Source organism: Dermacentor andersoni, chromosome 10 (genome assembly GCF_023375885.2).
Source record: "Dermacentor andersoni chromosome 10, qqDerAnde1_hic_scaffold, whole genome shotgun sequence".
NCBI lineage: Eukaryota > Metazoa > Arthropoda > Arachnida > Ixodida > Ixodidae > Dermacentor > Dermacentor andersoni.
Window position 1 is genome coordinate 88363482 of NC_092823.1, and position 23871 is coordinate 88387352.

At 52.3% G+C, this 23871-nt stretch overlaps 1 long non-coding RNA gene across 2 annotated transcripts in view; it reads right to left on the reverse strand.

Moving 5' to 3' along the window:
• LOC129388366 (uncharacterized) overlaps positions 1-23871 on the reverse strand; it is a 60426-nt gene that overhangs the window by 24108 nt on the left and 12447 nt on the right. Inside the window, exons 3-4 of one of the 2 annotated variants that reach the window (XR_011890406.1) lie at positions 22994-23062; positions 1249-1284 (exon numbers count right to left, since the gene is read on the reverse strand). This is a non-coding gene — a long non-coding RNA (uncharacterized lncRNA). Of the gene's footprint in view, positions 1-1248; positions 1285-18481; positions 18666-22993; positions 23063-23871 lie in introns of those variants that run through there. The other variant, XR_008615323.2, reaches the window with a different exon arrangement.

The following is a 23871-nucleotide window of genomic DNA, read 5'->3' on the forward strand; positions in this document are numbered from 1 at the left end:
GATGGAAATCTTACATGAAGAATGGCGCATATCCAGCGGCAGATACGAGTGACCGAAGGAGGCGCCAAGGAGGTTAATTGAAGAGCACCACAAGACCAGAGTTTCGTATCCAGTGACCCACTATGGCCGATGTTTGTTTCGGAATCCGATTCTATGAGCACATCAGTCCAATGCTCTACCCATTTGAGCTTTGACTACCCAGTGACCGAAGTAGGCTGGAAATAGGCATGGACTTGCATAAAGACATACCGCAAACTGGCTCCTGTTGCAATGTGATGCTAATATAATTCAATATCTCTTAATTTTTTTCCCTTGCTTGGCGGGATCCAACCGAAGGCGCACTAACTCAAGCCACGGGCGGACTGCTCGTCCGCGCCGTTGCATGAGGAAGCTGGTCTGCTGTGAAGCACAAGACAGGAGTGCGGCCGCATAAGGCCTCACACATTGCTATGCGTGGGGTATGTTGGTATGCGAACTGAGACCAAATCTGAGCGATGGGAGACAAGGAGAAGAATGAGACATGCGTACTACGATGTGCTAAGCATAACGAGTATAGGCTTTGGCAGTACAATGTGGCTAGATTATTTCTATGATAATGGCCTTAATGCTGACATTCATTGTGGGGTGGTTCCTGCCATAATTTTCTCTCCATATACAAGGGCCGAAAGTCTCACATAATAGTTCTGCGGAAACCCGCAAGGTGGAGACAGGTAAATAATTAAGAAAAAATGGGACATGGACCCAATCGTAGAAATTGCTACAAAAGCAGCCAAAACGGATCCTCGAAAAAATAAAAGCCTCGCAGTTGAGGAAAAAGTCGTCCTGGTCCCGGACTCGAACCCGGGACCACCGCTTTTCCGGGGCATCCGCCTCGTTAGGTCCGATGGTAGAGCGGTTGACCCGAAAAGGTGGTGGTCCCGGATTTGAGTTCCCGACATGGACAATTTTTTCTTCATCTGCGAGGCTTTTCTTTTGAGGAACCCGTATGGGTTTCCTTAGTAGCAATTACTACGATTGAGTGGATGTCTCATTTTTCCTTAATTAACAATGGCCTGTACTTTGGGAGGACTCACGACGCAGTTCACGAGTAAAATTCTGCACGAGCCCAGATATTTTATCAGAACACATTTTAGCGCTCTCGCACCCTTCTTTTAGCTGCGCATGAAACAAACAGAGGTTGCGCAAAACAATCAATGTTCTAAATATGGTAGTTTTGAATGTAGGTGTTCAAGAAGCATTGATACGTACCTGATTAAGAGTCTTGGACACGATGCAATCAGCCATCTGAAATCAGTGAAAATATATATTCGTACTAAACAAGGCCGTAGTTCCGCTCCGATTGTAAAGCACCGATGGCGATAGCAAAGTACCTGATACCCATACAAATTAAGGATAGTAGTTTTATCGTGAGTATAAGGTTTTAAACATTCGCTTGCAAGCTAAATTAACCAACATGGTCTCAAGCGCGCAGAGGCAAAGATGAAAACGTCTCACTTGATGACCGCTGACACCTTCTGTCAGAACGCTGGCGTGAGGAATAGTGGCATCAGCAGCGAGTGGATTAACCTTCGTGCTCTCTATCCCTTCGTAGCGAACTAAATGGCAAGAACACAGTGCACGGGAAACCGTCAGCGCTCGCCGCAGTAAGACTCGGCACCCATCAATGATGATTTTCAATCTAGCGCCCGCGCGGCCGCGGTTGACCGCGCCCTATCGCAACGTCCGCGTAGTAGAACGCCCACCTCGGGGCGCTGCAGGCAATCGCAGCTAGCACGCTGCCTCCCCGCCTTCTTCCATTGTGCGCTCAATATCAAGTCACAATCATCGGCTAAACTTCGCACACTTTAACTAAAATCCAAACCACACGGCGTGCAGCCACGATGTTATCGCACTTAGACTTTATAAGGAACGTCACCTGGACGCTGATGGCGGCAAAATGCCCCTCGATGTGTCCATACAATAAATATCGCAATAAAAGTGCAATGTCAAAAGTGATGCGACTGTCCGTGCTCACAGTGTGGCAAATGAATTACACGTGTACCAAATGTTTGGCACGAGTGTGAGACGCTCGTGCTCCTGGTGAGTGCATAGATATGGTTTGCGATTAAAGTTTAAAGTATTGCAGCCCCTTAATATACAGAAGCACGGAACAAGTACGCGAGCTCCACTATCAAAAATGTGCTACAAGTGTCTCCAGTTAACGCTTTCTCACGGCTTCATTGAGATAATTCCAAACAAGTGGTTTCAAAGCATTGCAAATGGCTATATGTCCTATTAATCACCGCTCTTGAGCAATAAATTCTGCCAAATCTATTCCTGAGGGGTCCAAGTCACATTTGTTTCTCTAAGACGCCAATGGCCTCTTCTACACCAAGTCGTAGAAAATGTATGCCTTAGAGATGGTGCAGAAAAAATTGTGCAGGAACAATCAATAATGATTGTCAATGTAAATCAATAGCCGAATGTTTCTAGAATGCTGTTCACTTCGTATAAAAATTTGGGCGTTAACCAGACCATTTCTAGCGATAGTATAGGTGAATGTCTCTCTTTATAGACGGTGAAAGTCCTACAACCACAAAGTGGCCAAAAGAGCAAAGGGTATGGCCATTTAAATGAGACGCTTTAGCCAAAATATGCCAGAACCTATCTGTCATTCAAGTGTAGGGCTGGAGGACCCAGCACGGTTTGTACGGATATTCGGTCTCAGCAATACAATTTTCCCTTTTGACCAAGCTCTGTTTATAGCGTTTTGGTCGTTGGTACGCCTTACTTGATGTGTTCAGAGAATGTCTTATTGATGTGTGTGTGAAGTACGTTTCCTCGAGGATACAGATGCCCTTTTATTGCGGTAGCAGTGCTAGGATAACCCACGCACTTCACGGGTGCTATCTATCTACCCATGCATGCATCTATGTTAGTATCTAACTGTCTTTACACCTACCTGGATCACTAGCCAGTGCGTGGTCGAATGGTTAGAGCATGGTGCTGCTGTCTTGGTGTACTGCGGTTTGAAACCGCAGTACATCAGTACATCATGCTGAGTGCAGCTACTCTCACTGAGTAGGCGAGAACGTGTATAGGTACCTCTTTTAAATGAAGCTACTTCACGGCGACATGGGTCATTGTATCTACAGGACGTGGTAAGAACGGATGTAGGAAGAAACTGAGGCCGACATGAACCACTGTGTCACGATCCACCCGGGTTCGTGAACAAGGGAGGGCTCGAGGCACCCTACGATAGACGGACGCTCCGCAGTGTGGTGGTGCTGAGCAATGACTGACCGCCGAGCAGCCGTGCTCGGTGTTTATTGCGGTTCGGGGACCAATGTTGCCTGCCGAGCGTGGTAGGCCACCGAGCCTGGCGGCGAAAGAACATTATACCTGAGGTGGCGAGGTGGCGTCACATGCTTGCTACACCCCCTTACCCCCAGTTTGTTTGTTAAATAAAAACAAACGTCCATGTTCAAAATATGAGGCTCTGCCTCCACCCTAGCTGGGTCGACGGTGCCTACTATCCAGGCGAGTAACGGTACCGTGGCCTCCGCCGTCGAGTACTCCGCCTGGGCACCGGTGTTGATGGGTCGCTTGTGGCAACGCGGGGTGCTGACTGACCCAGTCTCGCTCCATGCGGAGGATTCGAAGGGGTCGGCCTCGTGAGTGGTGCTGGGTTCGACACCGGTCCAACGGGGGCCGCAGCACTGGCTACGGTTGCCGCATCCGAGGTGGGTGGTGCTCCGCTGGAAGCGACTGGCGCTGCTGCTAGTCCTCCTGCGGGCTGGAACTCAGAAGTGGCAGTCGAGGGTGCTGGCCCGGTCCCGAGGCGAGGCCTGACATGGTCGGCGTGTCTGTGCCACATGGCCCCGCCTGGCATGCGGAAGAGCAGCGATGAGGCGCTGGCGGGAGACACCACCTGTCCGGCAGACCAGCGTGGCTCAGGACGGAAGTTCCTGGCGAAAGCTGGAGCTCCCTACTCTGGCAAAGGCCCTGGACGGCACACTTGGTCAGCAGCCAGCTTCAGCTGCTTCAAGAGCACTGTGGATCGGAGGTCCGGATGCAAGATGTCCAAGGGTTTCTTGACCAACCGGCCCAACAGGAGCTCACAGGAGTCACGGCCAGTGACATCGTGGGGCGTGGTCCGGTACTGAAATAGTATCCGGGCAATCTGCGTCCGGAAATCCACAGTCTGGCTCTTCTTGAGCTTATCTTTGATGGTTTGCACCACCCGCTCGGCTGCACCATTTGAAGCAGGGTGGTACAGCGGAACAATCCCCTGGCGGATTCCGTTCTTCGTCAGCCAGGCCAGGTACTCTGTGCTGGCGAAAGCAGGACCATTGTCGGGCACGATGACATCCGGCAACACCTGGGCGGCGTAGACCTGTCGTAGTGCTGCAATGGTCGCACCTGCTGATGGAGTGGGGACAGGCAGAACCTCCACCCACTTCGAGAAGGCGTCCACCACCACCAGAAAATAATGGCCCTTGAAGGGTCCTTCAAAATCTACAAGTAGGCGGGACCAGGGTCTCTGTGGGAACGGCCAGGGGGTCATCTCCATATGACGCGAGGCTCGCTGATACTCCTAGTAGATTTGGCTGCTCTGCACAAAGTGAACGATGTCCTGGTCTAGACCAGGCCACCAAAATGGGACCGGGCCACCATCTTGGTGTTTTCTACGCCAGAATGACCCGCGTGCAGCAACTGCAGGAGCCTGGACCGCAGACTTTGTGTGATCACCACCCTAGAACCCCACAGTAGGCAGCTCTGCTGCAAGCTCAGCTCAGCGGCCTTGTGGCTATAGGTCGGCTGCACCAATTCCTCTCTACGGGACACCGCCTTGACCACCTGAGACAGGACTGGGTCCCGGCTGGTCGCTTGAGATACCGCAGATCTGGAGAGCACCTCCGGGTACACGTGTTCCAGCATGAACACTTCAGCAGGTTCTGTCACAGCATCAGGCAACTCTGGCAGGGGCAGGCGGCTCAGGCCATCAGCAGGTCCCAGGTCTTTTCCCGGACGGCAAACCAGCTGGTAACTGTAAGCTGCCAGCCTCAAGGCCCAGAATATCACTCCAGGTGATGCCTGCACAGGAACTGTCTTGTCAGGCCCAAGCAGCCCCAACAGCGGCTTGTGGTCTGTGACCGCCTCGAACTTCCGGCCCCACAGATACTGGTGGAAGCATTCCACACCGAACATGAGGGCCAAACCTTCCTTGTCCAGCTGACTGTAACGTTGCTCTGCAGCATGAAGCCGTCGAGAAGCAAATCTTTGTCCATCTTTGACCATCTTTATCCCGGTGTGCCAAGCTGGCTCCCACACCGTACGGCGACGCATCTACAGTAAGGACGACAGGTTTAGCAGGATCGAAGTGCACCAGCACTGGAGCCTTGGCGATTAGCTCCATGCTGCGCTGGAAGACCCGGTCCTGCTCCTTCTTCCAGACCCATTGCTGACCATCTCGAAGCAGAAGATGGACCGGCTGTAGATGCTGCGGCAAGTTCGGCTGAAAACTCCTGTAGAAGTTGATGAGGCCGAGGTAACTCTGAAGCTCCTTCTTGTTCTGAGGCTTAGGTGCCTTGAGCACAGCATCAACTTTGGGGGGAGCCGGGGCTAGGCCTGCCTGAAAAATGACATGTCCCAAGTACTCAACGCTGGGGGCTAGGAAAACGCACTTTTCCAGCTTGAGCTTGAGGCCGGCGTCCTGCAGTCGGGCCAGGAGGTTGTGCAGGTTCTGCAGGTGGTCCCCGTCGTCGCTGCCAGTAACCTCGATGTCGTCCAAGTATAACGCCACGCGCCCCATGCCCCTGAAGAGGTTGTCCATCTCCCTCTGGAATATAGCTAGGGCCGAGGCGAAGCCAAACGGTGAGCGCATGTACTGCAGAGCCCCAATGTTGTCGATATTGTGACACACTTCCGGGAGGCATCCTGGAGCACCAGCTGCTGGTAAGCATCTATGAGGTCGAGCTTGGTAAACTTCTGTCCACTGGACAATGCTGACCAGAGATCTTCACTCCGGGGCAGCGGGTACCTCTCGACGGTAGCGACGGGGCTGATGGTAACCTTGAAATCTCCGCAGATCCTGACACTGCCGTCTCGCTTTAGCACTGGTACGGTGGGAGCGGCCCATTCAGATGTCTTGACAGGTACCAGAGTGCCCTCTCGCTGTAACCGTTTCAGCTCCTGGGTGATCCCGTCCTTCAGGGCGAATGGCAGTGGGCGAGGCTTGATAAAACGTGGCCGAGCTCCCTCAGGTACATAGATGCCAGCCGTCATGCCGGCAAATGTGCCCACCCCTGGCTGGAAGAGGGACTTGAACTCGGTCAGAAGGCTGGGGAGGTCTTTCCCCACATGCACGCTGGCTTGCTGGTACTCTGGCAGACGAATGCCCAGTGCATGAATCCAGTTTCGGCCCAGCAGCGTTCGCGACGATCCCTTCGTTAAGTAAAGGGGAAGGGTGGCCTCCCTGTCGCCACAGCGAGCGCTGACCTGTGCCTGACCCTGCACCTGGGAGAGTTGCCCGGAGTAGCTGCGCAGCATCACACCCGAAGCCTCAGACACGCCGGGGAAAGTACGCTTGAAGAGTTTCCCGGTCATTACTGACTCGCTGGCCCCTGTGTCCAGCTCCATGGAAATGGGGTGCCCACAGATTTCGACGGTCAGCATGTACGGCGGCACAGACGACGGTACAAAGCTTGTGTGCCACATGTCGAAAATCGGCGGGTCCTCGGCCACGACGTGGAGCCTGGCCGCGGAAGCACTTGAGACAGTTGCCGCACGCCCCCGCCGCATACGCTTGCGACGGCTACCCTGGCCGCAGGCTTGTGTGGTACCTGGGCTTGAATCAGGCTGCTGTTTGCTGTTCGTCCTGCCCCTTCGGCATGCACGTGCCAGCTGCCCAGTTTTCCCGCACGTAAAGCATTGTGCTTGAGAGAACTGGCAATTTAAGGGGGAGTGGGCACCGGCACACTGACCGTAGGTACTGCCCTTTGTCGCCGACTCGTTCACCGCCGCTTCCGCCGACGGTGAGCCAGTCGCACGGGAAATCTCGCCGGCGTCCTTGGCGGTTGCTTCCATTGCCAGCGCTGCCTTCACGGCGTCGTCCAGCGAGGGGTCGGGAAGCTCCAGGAGTCGCGTCTGCATGGCGGGGTTGTTGATTCCGCAGACGAAATGGTCCCGGAGCAGCGAGTCCAGTTGGTTCCCGAAGGCGCAGGCACTCGCTAACCCTCGTAGCGCATAGATGAATCGCCCTAGGGTCGCTCCTTCCCGGCGGCCCCGGTTGTTGAAGCGGAAACACTCCATTAGTGTGGACGGTGCTGGGATGAAATGCGAGCGCAGTATGGCGAGCAGCTTATCCAGCGTCTTAACGTGCGGCGTGGCTGGCTTCAGAAGGTCGAGCAAGAGGCTGAAGACGCGGGTCCCGCAGCTGGCAAGGAAATTGTCCCGCTCTTTGACCTCGGGTGTGTCGTTTGCCCGGAAGAACACGTGGACTTGCTCCTCGTAACTTTGCCAGGCGGACCCATCTCCCTCGAACGGTTCGAGCCTTCCGTACAGCGGCATGGTGGCAGCAACGGGGGGCGGTGGGTCCGTGGGGACGATCCGTGGGTACTCGTCGCCAGTGTCACGAGTATCCCATCTTCGTCGCCAGTGTCACGAGGATCACATCCTCGTCGCCAGTGTCACGATGCACCCGCGTTCGTGAACAAGGGACGGCTCGCCCGTGAACAAGGGACGGCACCCTCGGATAGACGGACGCTCCTCAGGGTGGTGGTGCTGAACGATGGCTGACCGCCGAGCAGCCATGCTTGTCGGTGCTTATTACGGTGCGGTGACCAATGTTGCCTGCCGAGCTTGGCAGGCCACCGAGCCTGGCGGCAAACGAACATTATGCCTGCGGGGGCGTCATATGCTTGCTACACAGTGTGTCTGTGCCAATCCGTCTCTGCTATTTTCAGTCAACCTCCTTTAAAGGTATGTCAGCTAGGGTCACAGTGCCAGAAGCTTCTTGACCCTCTGCAATGAATGTTATCGACGCCAACTTGGGTAGCTACGTATGCGTCACTGGCAATGTGCCCCTCCATAATGATGAAAAATATTCTTTCAATCTCTCCGATTCTTAACGAAATCGAACGGAATTAAAAGAATTTCGGCTCACAAATGCTTCTTAGGAGCTCATTTGAGAACGGTGGGTCGACTGACATTACACAAAAGTAAAATCAGGTTTGCTGAGTGGCAGGGGTGGTACCCCAGTCGCGCAACTACCTGGGTTTCAAGAAAGAGCAGGGGGAAATGAACACCACGGAGAGGCAAGGCGAGGTAACAGACGGCCGCTACAGGGGCTTCCTTCCTAGGATACTGAAGGCTTATGTGTGAACGGTGGAAGGAATAACGAGGTAATGTTCAATATAGGCTGCTACACGCAGTCGCACGGCATTGTCTCCTCTTTGCCTTGAACGTGAATCTTGAAGGTTTTCTCTGAACACGAAAACACGAAAGTCAACTTCAGAGGAAGAAGTGCTATGGTGGCTTGATGGAGACGTGCCGCAGAAAGACGCGCGTGGTTGTGTCGATTGTCAGGAAACTAAACACAGGTTGCCCGCGGGCGATACGTGTAGCCGTAGGTCAAAGCAGGTCGAGCCAGGAGTGTGTCCTCTGTAAGTGCCGTGTGGTCACTGGCGGTGTGCCTTGCTGGATGCTGAGAAATTGGCCTGGAACGCGGATTGACGGCCCATGGAGCATCTCGGTTGCACTGACTCCGAGATCCTCCTTGGTTGTTGTTCATAGGCCCAGTAGTACTAGGGGTAGCCTTTGCACTCAGTGCTGTATTTCGAGCGTGACAGTCAACGACGCCTTCAGTTGTTGGGCAACCATACCGCGAGACCCATACAGCAACAAATGGTTCCACCACTGTTTCGGCCATGATATGTTGTAGACGCCACCTTGAGTACCGGTCCACACACGCGAGATGGTGCCTGAAACCTTGGCTGGGCGGAAGAGGCCACACCAAGTCTAAATGCACTTGATCGAAACGGATGTCTGGTGGTCGAAAGTGCTGCACCGCTGAACGAACGTGCCGGGTCACTTTCACGACTTTACATGCTTGGCAGCTTTTTGCTAAGCTTCGAACGTCTTTGTTGATGCCTGGCAAGATGAAGTGGTCTGCGATAAGCCTCGGTGTTTCTCTGAAGCCGGGATGGCTTAGCCCCTGAACGGAATCGAATACTGGCAGTTGAAACTGATGGAGCACGAACAGGCAAGGAGCTGCCTGCGATATGTTGCACATAATCAATGTTGTTGTGTAGAGTAGCGGCACCTGAGCAGGCTGGAGTGACAAGCGCAGCGAGAAGCAGCTGGGGGTCGTTTTAGTGGGTGGAGGCTAGAGCTTGGAAATCTACAGTACCAGCAGGCACAGCGCCGTTCCGCGGCAGTGCATCAGCTGCCTAATTTTCGGTCCCAGTGATATGGCGGATGTCCGTAGAAAATTACGAGATAGAGGAAAGTTGTCGAAGCTCATGTTCTGAGTACGAGGAAAGGTTCTTGATATCGAAGGTAATGGCTTCTGGCTGGTCAGAATGTAAAACCTACAGCCTTCAAGAAAAAAAAAGCAGAAATACTTGAAAGCATAATAGAAGGCCTACATGTTCCTCCCGATGATGCTGCAGCGACCTTCTGGAGGCTTGATGCGCTTTCAGAAGAAGCCCAGAAGCCACCAGTCAGTACCATTGCGCTGCTGCAGAGCACCACGCACTGCCGTGATAGACGTGTCATGGAGACGACTTGGCACGGCGGGCTACACATGTATCAGCAACACTGCAGCCGCCAACCGTGTTTTGGCTTCCTGGAAGGGGTGTTCGTGCTCCGAGGACCAGTGCAAGGCAGGTGTCTACTTTTCTTTCTTTTTCCGAATTGCGACGCAGCAGGTCGGTAAGTGACTGATGAACTTTCACACAGGAGGGCTAACCTAAGTCTTAGGGTAGCGAAACTGCAGCCAGTTGGCATCGCAGTGGTCCCCACCACTGGGGTCGCATCTAATCAATTCCACAATGCCCCTACAAACACCGTAGCAGTATCTGGTGTCATTCAGAACGCCACCTCACCACCAGACCAAAATAGGCAATCACTGAAAAAGAGGCCCACTGAAGATTTGCAGTAATATTGCAGGAGCTACGCCGCGATAAAAAGTGGTCCTGCATCAATGCCTAACAAGCAAATTGAAACCCGACGTAATAATGTTACAAGAAAGACACGAATTTCAAAACAATCCGGTTGCCAAGTCGCCAGTCCGGGGGGAACCAAGCGGTACCTATTTTGGTGACGAAGGGCTTAGTGGTCGTTTGTCACGACATTAAAGTAGCGCAGATCGAACAGGTATTCATAGAAATCATGCCCGAAAGCAATAGCCAATCCAGCACGTTTATTCTGAATCTCTAGAGCTTCACCATGCACATTGTATAGTGCTTCCTAATCCTTTTGAGGAGGACCACTGACATTGCTGGCTCCCACCTCCTACTTACCGTGGGATATTTTAACGTCCGCACGTAGCGTGCCGGTACGCTTACACCAGAGCAAAAGGCAAGGCTTTATGACAGGGCATACAGGAGGCAGGCCTGATTTTCGCCACCGATGTCAGCACGCCCCTCCCCCCCCGCAGGAAGGGAACCGGGTTTACAAGAGACGCTACGCCCTTCCTTCGTCAAGAACACTAGATGAGCCAGTTGGAAAAACACGTGCGAAGACCTTGGTAGCGACTACAGAACTCTCGAAACGGAATAATAGGAGAATTTAGAGATTGAACCCAACAAAACGTTCAAATGGGTGGGCTTAGACCTGTTCCGTAAGGATCGAGCCGTAATGACACACGCGCCCATCACAGACATCCAACAATGGACCAAAAAAGTGATGGCTTTCGTGAAAAAGTAACGAAGACCGTGAGGCCAGAACTTCCCATCGAGGAGATCGATAGCAGCCTAGTGAACATGTGGGAGGCCAAAGGATCATTACAGGCCAGGTGGCAGAAAGATACAGAATAGAAATTGAAGAAATGCATAGCGTTACTCAATGAAAAATAGAACACTGCAGAACTCTTAGTAAACAGCAATGGGATATCTGTAACGCGATGGACGGACACATTGACACCGGTCACACGTGGCGCCTGCTCCGACACCTGCTCGACCCGACCAAAACCAAGGCAATGCATGGGGATACCATGCGCAAGAAAACACACACACGCCAACGACGCGGAAGAAATCTCTTCCAAACTCTGCTGTTTCAAACATCACTTACAGTGCATATATAGACAAGGGACCAAAAGAACGACGAAGACAGCGCTTGTCTTCGTCGTTCTTTTGGTTTCTTGTCTACGTATTCGCTGCAAGTGATGTTTGAAACAATGGAATACCAACTAGTCCGCACCCAAACATTGCTGCAGTATATTTCTAGTTCATCGGGCATCGCTAACGACGCTTGTCTTCGTCGTTCTTTTGGCCCCTTGTCTATGTATGCGCTGTAAGTGATGTTTGAAACAGTGGAATACCAACTAGCCCGTACCCAAACCTTGCTCCAAAGTCTGCGACAGATACATCCCGCAGAACCCGGCTATTCGACACGGGGAATACACGAGAAAACCCGACTCCTCTACGGACAGTCTTTGACGAGGCGGAAATCTGGGCCACTCTGCTAAATCTCAACAGCAAGTCGGCCCCTAGGCCTGACGGCATAAAGAAAAAGACCCTTTTTACCGGGGACCACCAGACCATCTCTGAACTGAACAAGTACATTAACGATTGCTGGACCCGAGAATCCATCCCCGACCAGTCGAAAAGAGCAAGAATGGTGCTCATCCCCAAACCAGGGAAACACCCAGATATCGGCAACCTTCGATCGATATCTCTTACGTCGTGCGTCAGCAAGTGGATGGAGCACGCCTTCCTCTGTAGGATTAACGCACACTTGGACAACGTCGATCCGTATCTGGATACCATGCTAGGGTTTCGAGCTCATCTCTACACGCAGGATGCAACGTTGCAAATCAAGCATGAGATACGCGACAACAAGACGAGGGAACCAGGGCCATTCTAGGATTAGACCTGAAGAAAGCCTTCGACAACGCGGCTCACATAGCCATACTAAGCAGGATTGCCGCACTCAGTCTTAGAAACTGAGCACACAGCTACGTTGAGTATTTCCTCACAAAGAGGAAATTCTCCTGAATACTTGGCAAACTCGCATCCGAAGACAGGAAGCTGGACAGCATCGGTACTGTGGAAGGCGCTGTCTTCTCGCCGAAGCTCTTTAATCTCATTACGATCGGCCTCTCCGAGCGCCTCAGCGCCTTGGGCGAGCGCATTACACCGTATACGCAAACGAGATTAGGATTTAGGTATGCGAGGGAAGCGACTGAGAAACCAAGCAGCGGCTACAGACGACACTCCAGGTGGTAAAAGAGTACCTCGTGGTATTTGGTCTCATCTGTTCGCCAGAAAAATGTAAAATTCTCCTTTACCTCCCGATAATTAGGCGAAGACCTCCAGGGGTTACACCCAGCATGCTAAGTATGAAACTAATTTGCGTAAGTATCAAAGATGGCGAAGAAATACCCAGGGTAAAGGGGATTAATGTGCTCAGACTCATCATAGAATCTAATGTCACCAACAGAGAAACGGTCAGGAACTTGAAGACTAGGATAGGAACACAATGAGGCTCATCAGAAGAATCACAGATATCAGGGTCTGAGGGAGACCAGCGGCACCTGACTCTCATGCTCCTTCGTCATTAGTTGCATCAGCTACGTGGCGGCTTACCACAACTGGTACACGGCCGAAAAGGCCACACTGAACACCCCCATTAGGAGAAAACACAAAATTGCACTGCGCCTTTCAGATAGCACTAGGACAGAATTTCGGTTACCGCTTGGCATCCACAGCACGCTCGAAGAGTTAATAGAGGTAGAGGAAATCTCACATTTCGAGAGACTAACCTGGCACGAACGGGTAGGGGCCTCTTGGAAAAACTCGGTATGACCTATCATAAGCAGCACGGCAACAAATTCCTCCCAAGTTCGATCAGAGAAATGCTCCAGGTGGGTAACCTGCCTTCGGTAGAGACAAAGAAGGGCTGTTCCTAGACGCGGCAGAATGCGAGGAACAACGAGCCTTCGCAGTGGCAGTCTTCAATACCGACATTCAATTGGTCAGATGGTGTAGGATACGTGCCAAAGCCGGTAGCGGTAACGGACGAAGTGGAAGAAGCCCTAGCCATCGTTAATCTTGGTTGCAGGTACGTACTTAGTGACTCGTAGACGACGGTCAGAAACTGTGCACAAGGTAGAATTTCGCCGAGGGCCGAGGGTACCCTCAAAGCCAACGCGAACTATATCATCTCCGAAGAGACGGACGAACGACATATTAGCTAGTTATCGGCTCACACATCCCTCCGCACCCTCGTACTCAACGTCAATGAGGAGGCCCACCGCCTAGCGCGAGTTCTCACATTCCACGCCCGCGTAAAAGGAGCATCTCTCGGGGATGGAAATCCAATGGAGGCATGGACAGAGAGGGATAGAATAACCAGGTACTGTGACATTACAAAATTTTATCAGAAATCCAGGCGTGTATACACGCCATAACCACAAACTCGACAGACAGGGTTCAAACGGTAGACTGGAGGCACTTACACACCGATACCTTCCAAAATCCCGTTCGCCGCAGGAGGATATATCCAGGCATCTATTCAGACGATAACTGCAACCTATGCGGCCAGGCTCACGTATCTCTTATTCACATTCTCTGCTAATTTGAGGTTACAGGCAAAGACAATACAGAAAAGCTGCGTGAAACTGCGGAACGGTGGATGGCCGCGCTGCGCAGCTCGAACCTCCAAGATCAACTATGGGCCATTGAGCAAGCCCGTGAGACAGAGAAGAGACAGGATGTCCGGACTTCGGCGGGGGCGGCGTCAGCCCAGGCCACAAATATACAGGATTTTCAAGAAACGTTGCTACCATCACCATGGTGCAAGCTGTGGGCCATACGAACAAACAAAATTGGCCAAATGGAGCAGCGATTGTTCTCTTCCGAGTGTCGCTAGCATCGGCAGGAGTTTGGTTGCACGCGCTCATCATATCGATCTTGCTGCATATTGACACGTGTACTTATCTTTATCGGGCAACCACGTTTCGCCGCCTAACAAATGTAATCGCACAGCATGGGACGCGCCTGCATGTATCCGAAGTTTCTGGAAAGTTATCGATGCTTCTATCCGCTGTCTGTTGTCGCCGAGACTTATGTTATCTGATTTCATCACCTGACGCGAATGGTGTAGAACTTTGTGGAAGGCACGCGGGTCCGAACGATTAGTCTGGAACATTCGACGACTGCTCTATAAAAGCCGACCCGCTTGACCCGCAGATCAGATTTTCGACGATCGCCGACTGTGTTCGCCGCTTTCGTTGTGCTATAAGTGTAGCCTGTTTTGTGGGCACAGGTTCGCCCAATAAAAGCTAGTTTTGTATTCCACCGTACTGCTTCTTTCTTCACCGTCACTACCACGTGACATCTGGTGGAGGTGCTTGTGCGTTCATGTACCGAACGCCCCCGCAAAGCCGCGATCCAAGCCCGAAGCCCGAGGACAAAACCGACATCGCCCAAGACCAGCGTGCTAGCCGCAGACTGCAAAGACTGCCCCCAGAGCACGGACTTCTGCCTGAAACGACAAAGAAGATCGCCGTGGTCAAGACAAACCAAATGGCTGCCCCAGTGTCCCCCGTTATCCTACAGCAACCTCGGGACCCACCAACCTTCCATGGAGCAGCAACTGAAGACCCGGGATCCTGGCTGGAGACGTACGAGCGAATCGCGACTTTCAACAACTGGGACTCCGACGACAAGTTGCGGCATGTATACTTCGCCCTAGAAGACGCCGCCAGAACGTGGTTCGAGAGCAGGGAGTCGACAATGACAACATGGGACCTGTTCCGTACCGGCTTCCTGCGCACCTTTACAAGCGTCGTGCGCAAGGAAAGGGCCGAAGCTATGCTGGACGCCCGAGTGCAGCTACCAAATGAGAATGTTGCGATCTTTACGGAAGAAATGAGCCGTCTGTTCCGCCACGCCGACCCGGATATGGCGGAGGAAAAGAAAGTACGCCTACTCATGCGTGGTGTGAAGGAAGAACTTTTCGGCGCAATGGTACGAAGCCCACCGACGACCGTAGCAGAGTTCCTTCGCGAGGCCACCGGCATTGAGAAGACACTCGAAATGCGGAACCGGCAATTCAACCGCCGCACAAGCTCTACCCACTACGCAGGAATTCAATCACTGGCCACGGACGATCTGCGCGAGACCATCAGGGCCATTGTGCGCGAAGAACTGCGCAAGGTCTTGCCTTCGTCGCAGCCTCAAGTGGCCTCTATCGCCGACATCGTGAAAGAAGAGGTGCACCGATCCCTTAGAGTTCCTGAGGTGCAACCAGAACCACCGCAGCCGGAAGCAATGACCTACGCCGCCGTCGTCGCCCGCCGTCAAGGCCCCCCTGCGAGACCGCGCCAAGGTCCTGCAACACCGCAATTCCGTCGTCCGCCGCCGCCGCCGCCAGCACGCCCACCCGTCGCCCAGCGCACCTATGCGAGGAAGACGGACATTTGGCGAGCCCCCGACCACCGCCCGCTCTGCTATAACTGCGGAGAAGCCGGCCATGTGTACCGCCGATGCCCATACCGCGACATGGGACTGAGAGGGTTCGCCGTCAACGCGCCGCGTCCACAGCTTGGGGAGCGCCCACGTGACATTGCCGATTACCTAGCCGGCACTCAGTGGAACTCTCGACGACCGTCCCGTTCGCCGTCACCAGGCCGCTACCTGTCGCCGCAGCGCCGTCCATACACTGGCCCAGTCCGGGGCCGCTCTGCGAGCCCATACCCGGAAAACTAAAAGCAGCAACCGATGGAGGTGCGGTTGCTGTTCGTCGAACTGACGAAGATCCTCCGCCGCCGACGAAGACGACGAAGAGACCATCTCGACGACATAACGACACGCCGCCGTCCCGACGAAGTCTGGAAGCCAAAACTACACCGACGAAAGACGACTTGACGACGCGACGTTCCAACTTCAGTTCAACACGACGCAGCCGTGATCCAACGCCAAGACCTAACTGCAATGCCAGACAAAGAACAACCGACCTCGACGTGCTTCTCGACGGCCACGCAGTCACTGCCTTAGTCGACACAGGGGCCGATTACTCCGTAATGAGTGGACACATCGCCGCCCAGTTGAAGAAAGTTAAGACCGCATGGGAAGGCCCTCAGATTCGCACCGCTGGAGGACACCTCATCACGCCGACTGGGATCTGCACGGCAAGAATAACCATTCATGACCGGACTTACCCTGCCACCTTCGTTATCCTCCAACAGTGTTCACGAGACGTCATTCTCGGTATGGACTTCCTGGACCAACACGGCGCAATCATCAACCTGAAGTCGAAGTCAGTAACGCTGTCGGAAGATAAAGCAATGCCACCGGAGAGCCCTCGTAGCCATCACGCCTTGAGTGTGCTCGAAGATCAAGTGAGCATCCCGCCTCGCTGCAGCATTGTTATTTCGGTCAGCACCGAAACACCCGCTGACGTAGAAGGCGTCATCGAAGGCGACCAACGTCTACTGCTAGACCGTGAAATTTGCGTAGCAAGAGGGATCGCTGGACTGCATGGAGGGAAAACTGAAGTGTTGCTGACAAACTTCAGCCAGGAGTTCAAGCACATCAACAAGGGCACGACGATCGCGTACATCGAGGAAATTCTGGAAACAAGTAATGCGTTTGTCCTCTCGGATTCCGCCGCATCTACCCCGACGACCATGGTTCCCGAACCAGACTACGGCATTAATCCAAATCTCCCTATGATTAAGCAACAGCAGCTCAGAAGTCTGCTCCGACGATACAAAGGCTGCTTTTCGACGTCATCGAGGATTCGACAAACACCAGTCGCCAAGCATCGCATAATCACCGAGGAATGCGCTCGACCACTCCGTCAGAGCCCTTACCGTGTTTCGGCGCGAGAACGTGAAGCTATAAGAGAACAAGTCGACGAAATGTTGCGCGACGACATCATCCAGCCGTCGAAAAGCCCGTGGGCATCCCCTGTTGTTCTGGTAAAGAAAAAGGACGGAACCCTACGTTTCTGCGTCGATTATCGTCGTCTGAACAAGATCACGAAGAAGGACGTATACCCCCTCCCACGGATAGACGACGCATTGGATCGGCTCTGCAACGCTAAATACTTCTCGTCCATGGACCTCAAGTCTGGCTATTGGCAAATAGAAGTCGACGAAAGAGATCGCGAAAAGACCGCCTTCATCACCCCAGACGGCCTCTACGAGTTCAAGGTTATGCCATTCGGACTGTGCTCGGCGCCTGCAACGTTCCAGCGCGTGATGGACACGGTTTTAGCAGAATTGAAGTGGCAGACCTGTCTCGTATACTTGGATGACGTCGTCGTCTTCGCCGGAAATTTCGACGTTCACCTTAGGCGGCTGGCAACAGTACTAGAGGCCATCAGGTCATCAGGACTTACTCTGAAGCCGGAAAAGTGCCGCTTCGCTTACGAGGAGCTTCTATTTTTAGGCCACGTCATCAGCAAATCTGGAGTCCGCCCCGACCCGCAGAAGACAGCTGCCATAGCAAAGTTCCCACAGCCCATCGACAAGAAGGCAGTGCGTAGATTTCTTGGCATGTGTGCCTACTACAGGCGATTTGTCAAGAACTTTTCACGCATCGCTGAGCCGCTGACGCAGCTAACTAAATGTGACGTCGAGTTCAGGTGGGAAACGCCGCAGGCCGACGCATTTCAAGAACTCAAACGACGCATGCAGTCGCCGCCCGTACTTGCGCACTTCGACGAGCACGCCGATACCGAAATCCACACTGACGCCAGTAGCCTAGGCCTCGGCGCCGTCCTGGTCCCGAGAAAAGATGGACATGAACACGTGATAGCTTACGCTAGCCGGTCGTTGTCAAAAGCGGAAGGCAATTATTCTACAACCGAAAAGGAATGCCTCGCCATCGTTTGGGCTACAGCGAAATTTCGCCCTTACCTATATGGCAGGCCATTCAAAGTCGTCAGCGACCATCACGCCTTGTGTTGGCTAGCGAATTTAAAGGATCCCTCAGGACGGCTGGCACGGTGGAGCCTGAGACTACAAGAATACGACATCACTGTAACATACAAGTCCGGACGAAAACACTCAGACGCCGATTGCCTATCACGCGCCCCCATTGACCCGCCGCCGCAAGATGACGAGGATGACTACGCCTTCCTTGGAATAATAAGCGCGGAAGACTTCGCCGAACAACAACGAGCGGACCCGGAACTTAAAGGCCTCGTCGATTATTTGGAAGGGCACACCGACGTTGTTCCCAGGGCATTTAAGCGCGGATTATCTTCCTTCACGCTTCAAGACAGTCTACTCGTGAAGAACTTCTCACCAGTCCGCGCCAATTACCTTCTTGTTGTCCCGTCAGGACTTCGTCCAGAAGTATTGCACGCCCTACATGACGATCCGACCGCTGGACACCTCGGATTTTCCCGGACACTATCGAGGATACAAGAAAAGTATTATTGGCCGCGCCTGACCGCCGACGTCACCTGTTATGTCAGAACATGCCGAGACTGTCAGCGACGCAAGACACCGCCGACAAGGCCAGCCGGATTACCACGTTTCGCCGCCTAACAAATGTAATCGCACAGCATGGGACGCGCCTGCATGTATCCGAAGTTTCTGGAAAGTTATCGATGCTTCTATCCGCTGTCTGTTGTCGCCGAGACTTATGTTATCTGATTTCATCACCTGACGCGAATGGTGTAGAACTTTGTGGAAGGCACGCGGGTCCGAACGATTAGTCTTGAACATTCGACGACTGCTCTATAAAAGCCGACCCGCTTGACCCGCAGATCAGATTTTCGACGATCACCGACTGTGTTCGCCGCTTTCGTTGTGCTATAAGTGTAGCCTGTTTTGTGGGCACAGGTTCGCCCAATAAAAGCTAGTTTTGTATTCCACCGTACTGCTTCTTTCTTCACCGTCACTACCACGTGACAATATTTTGGTTCCTGCAAGACAGGCGTCGAAGCCATGTATGTCGAGAAGGGGTCATTGATTCGGATTAGTGAGAGCATTGAAAGCTTCATAATCACCACAAGGCCACCAGTCGCCACTGTCGTGCTTTGAAAAGCCAGATGGAGAGGTGAAGACAAGTTGCTGGCCGAAGGACAAATAACGACGAGCTGAAGCATGTGTTCTAACTCGCGGCGAGAGAGTTTCAATCTCCGTCCAGCGAGCCTCCGTAGTGAGCCGGTGACAGCTGTGTCGGTGGAGGTGATATGATGCGTCGCCTTGGGCTTCACTGGCAGCGCATCGTTTTGGAGTTCGTGATTTTCGGATACTCAGCAAGTATCTTGTCGTGAGTTGAGACTGTCCGAAGCGTATGGATGCCAGGTGAGGTGAGGTTGTACTGCAGGCGAAGTACATCGAGGGATGTGACGTTATCCTTAAGGCGCCGATCGCGAATACTCACATCTCGTTTGAAATGACACAGCAAGTTTGCTCGCAGTATTTCAAAGCTGACTTCGGTAATCACGAACACTAATCTATGTGAGTGCCAGAGTCCGATGTCTTTTGTTATTTACCGTAGTCCATACTGCGCGATGACAGTGTTGTTCACTGGATGGAGCGTGGTTGTGGACTTGCAGCGTTGGCGATCGGCGGCCGTGGCGCGAACGATAGACAGATCGGCTGCGGTGGCGACGAGGAGGCTAGTGCCGGTGATGATGTTGACCACAAAGAACAGGCGGCTTGCTCGAGGGCCGATGACGCATGTACGGTGTACGTTAAAGAACCCCAGGTGGTCAAAATTTCCGGAGTGCTCCACTACGGCGTGCCTCATAATCAGAAAGTAGTTTTAGCACGTAAAACCCCATAATTTTAAGACTGCATGACAACGCCGTCAAATCACGACTGCTGGAGGGCACCTGATAACACTGACCGGAATCTGCACGGCAAGAATTACTGTTCATGACCCGACCTACCAAGCCACGTTCGTTATTCTCAAACACTGTTCACGAGGCGTCATTCTCGGCAAAGAATTTCTGAACCACCAGGGTGCGATAATCAACCTGAAGTAGAAATCGATAACGCTAACTTAAGATGAAGTGGTACAGCCCGCAGAACGCTCGTAGTCACCATACCTTGACTGTACTTGAGGAGCAAACCAGCCTCCCGCTTCGCTCCAGCATTGGCATTTCCGTTGGCAGCAATGGTGTGCCGACGGAAAGCACCCGCAAACGAAGAAGGTCTACTGTGCGACCGCAGACGAACAGCGTCTACTGTGCGACCGCAAAATTAGCCTCGCAAGAGGGATCGTTCGACTTCACGAAAGAAAAGTGAAACTGATGCTGAGAAACTTCAGCCAGGAGTTCAAGCAGATCAACAAGGGCAGGACGATCGCACACATCGAGGAAATTGTGGAAGCCAGCATTGCAAAGCCAGTATTCCTCTCGAATCCTGACGCTTGTACCCCGACGACCATAGTTCAAGAACCCGACTTCAACCTAAATCCAAGTATCCCCTTGAATAATCAACAACTCATAAGTCTTCTCCTATGATAAAAAGACTGGTTTTCGGTTTCATCCAGTATTCAAGAAAAACAAGTTGCAGAGCATCGAATAATAACCGAAGACTACGCTCGACCACCCCGCCAAAACCCTTACCAAGTTTCGACGCAAGAACATGAAGCTATAAGGCAACAAGTCGACAAAAAGCCGCACGACATAATGTAGCGTCGCAAAGCCGTTGGGCATCTCCTGTAGTCTTGGTGAGGAAAAAGGACGGAGCCCGACGTTTCTGCGTCAGTTATAGCCGACTGAACAAGATCACGAAGAAGGACGTATAGACCCTCCGACGAATCGATGGTGTATTAGATGGACTCTGCAGCACTAAAAACTTTACGCCAATAGATATTAAGACCGGCTACTGGCAAATAGAAGTCAACAAGAGCGATCACGATATGACCGCCTTCATCCGGCAAGGCGCCCTCTGAGATAAAATGCATGCTATTCGGACTTTTCTCTGCGCTTGCAACGTACTGGCGCGTAATAATGGCGCAGAGTGTTAATAGGATTGAAGTGGCAGACCTGTCTTGGCAAACCTTAGGCGGCTTGCGACAGTACTAGAGGCCATCATCACTCGAGAAGCTCCCTCTGAAGCCGGAAAGTGTCACTTGCATGCGATGGACTTCTGTTCCTAGTGTACGTCGTCAGCAAAGCTGGAGTTCACCCTGGCCTGCAAAAAACAGCTATCATCGCAAAGTTCAAGCAGCCCACTAACAAGAAGGCATTGCGTAGATTCCTTGGTATGTGTGCCTATGGTACCTTCTACAGGCGGTTTGTGAAGGACGTTTCACGCATCGCTGAGCCACTGCCACAGCTAACTAATTGGGAGGTCGCGTTGACGCAGCAAACACCGCAGGCCGATGCATTTCAAGAACTCCAAAGACGCATGCTGTTGACACAGGTATACTTGGACAATTCAACGAGGATGCTGATTCCGAAATCCACACTGACTCCAGTATCCTAGGCCTCGGTGCCGTGCTAGTCTTAGGAAAGATGGAGTTGAACGGGTTATAACTTACACTAGCCGGTTGCTGTCGAAAGCGGAAGGCAATTCTACGACCGAAAAGGAATGCCGTGCCATTAAATGGGCTCTTATTTCTGACAGAGGAACAAATTTTAGAGCTGAGCTAATTTAAGTCATCCTGCAGTATAGCCATACAAGTCACCGGAGGACCACTGCCTACCAGCTGCAGATGAATGACCTAACGAAAGGACTGCACAAGGCACTGGCCTACATGTTATCGATGTACGTCGACGTCGAATACAAGAGGTGGCGTGCCATGCTCGCGTTTGTCACTTTTGCTTGCAATACGGCAATGCGAGAAACAACGCAGATCACGCCCTTCAAACGGGTTTAAGGAAGGAACCAGACGACGACTGTCGACGCCGTGTTGCCGCACGTCTCCGACCAAGAGAATTTCTACATCGCCGCCTATCTCCAGCACGCCAAAGAAGCTTGACAGTTCGCCCGCCCGTGCGTCAAAATACAGCAGAGGGGACCGGTAGGCGGCACTACAATCTTTGATGACGAAACGTGGAATATGAGCATGGCGACTGTGTTTGGGTTTCGACCCGAATACGCTGACGAGAACTTGGTGAGAAGCTATTACGTGGCTATTTTGGACCCTACCAGATTGCAGGACCCGTTGGCGCACTCGACTATGAGTTCCTGCCACACGTCATTTGGTGATCACAGCTGCGGCACTGAAATAGTCTATGTTGAGCGACTGAAGCCGTCCTACCAGCGCTAATGGATTTTGGGACACTACGTAATTGAGGTTCCTTCTGTTTCTTTGTTGTTTTGTTACTTCTATTTAGTAAGTGTACTTTATATTTAGCTGTCCTGTTGTGTTTGTAGCATCGAGACGATGCATTATAAGAGAGGGGTTGGAGTTGACACGTGTTTCTCTTTATTGGGTGACCGCCTTTCGCTGTCTAAGAAATCACTCAGCGCAGGACGCGCCTGCATATATCGGAAGCTTTTCGAGTGTTATCGCCGGTTCTATCCACTAGCTGTTGTTCCTGAAACTTGAGTACTCTGATGGGTTGTATGCGCGACGCCAATTATGTAGAACTTTCTCGAAGACACGCGCGCACCAGCGATTTTTCTGGAAGCTTTTGTTAGTCATGCATAAAAGCCGACGCGCTTGCCCCGCAGGTCAGATTTCGACGACTCCTAAATGTGTTCGCCGTTATCGCTATGCCTTGAGTGTAAATTGCTTTGGTCGGCACGAGGTTGTGCAATAAATGTTAGCTTTCGCATTCACAGATTTGCCGCTATATTATTAGCCGTCACTACTACGTGGCAATGTGTATAATAGTTTGAGTCTGAAACCAAGCTACATACCGGTTTGAAGTTGCTGTCTTCACCCAAAGGCCTACAGCAGTTGTATATTTCGCACACGATACGTACAACCTGCAAGAAAAGCACCAATATTATGCGCTGCAATAAGCGCGACGATATCCAACAGAATCTATTCGATAAAGGCAGTAGCTTAGCTTCTATCAGAGTCGTGTCAAGAACTATATACAGTAAATAAAGGGCTACATAACTGCAGAACACAAATGAGACAAGCTTTCCAAATGTGCATTCCGTTCAACCATTTACATATATCTCCAATAAGTATAGTTCCATTAGGAAGATTTATCTAGCACACGCGATAGCCTTGGCGATCTCAGGGTTGGCCGACCATGCTCCAAACAACGGTCAATTTATGGTGCCTCACAGTCGAGCCCAGAGCCACCCGCAGCTACATTGGCAACATCCAGGGTCAGTCTCCGCTCTCCACCGCCATTCCCGTTTGACATCTCCAGTTAGTAGCCATCATAGCTACTCGAATTCAAAGACTGCGTTCGTGGCGGTTCGAACTACCGCTTCGGAACAAACCAAGATCGGCACGCTCTTGCACAACATGGCTACACAGGCACGGATCGTTATTGCTACTTTAATGACGGACGCCGACGCTCACCGTTCCTTCGAAGCCACCAAAAAGGCGCTCGCGGACCACTTGGAGAAAGTTTTCAATGAAGAATACGAATGTAGCCGCTTCCATCGATGTACTCACAAGACCGGTGAAGCGGTGGATGCATTCAGCGTAATGTTCCGGAACATACAAACAAATGGAAATACTCAACAGCAGCAGTCAAAGGACTCGTCGTAGGTCACCGGCTCGTCGTGTTCCTGCTCGACACATGCTTGTCGCAATAGCTTTGCCGAAACAAAAA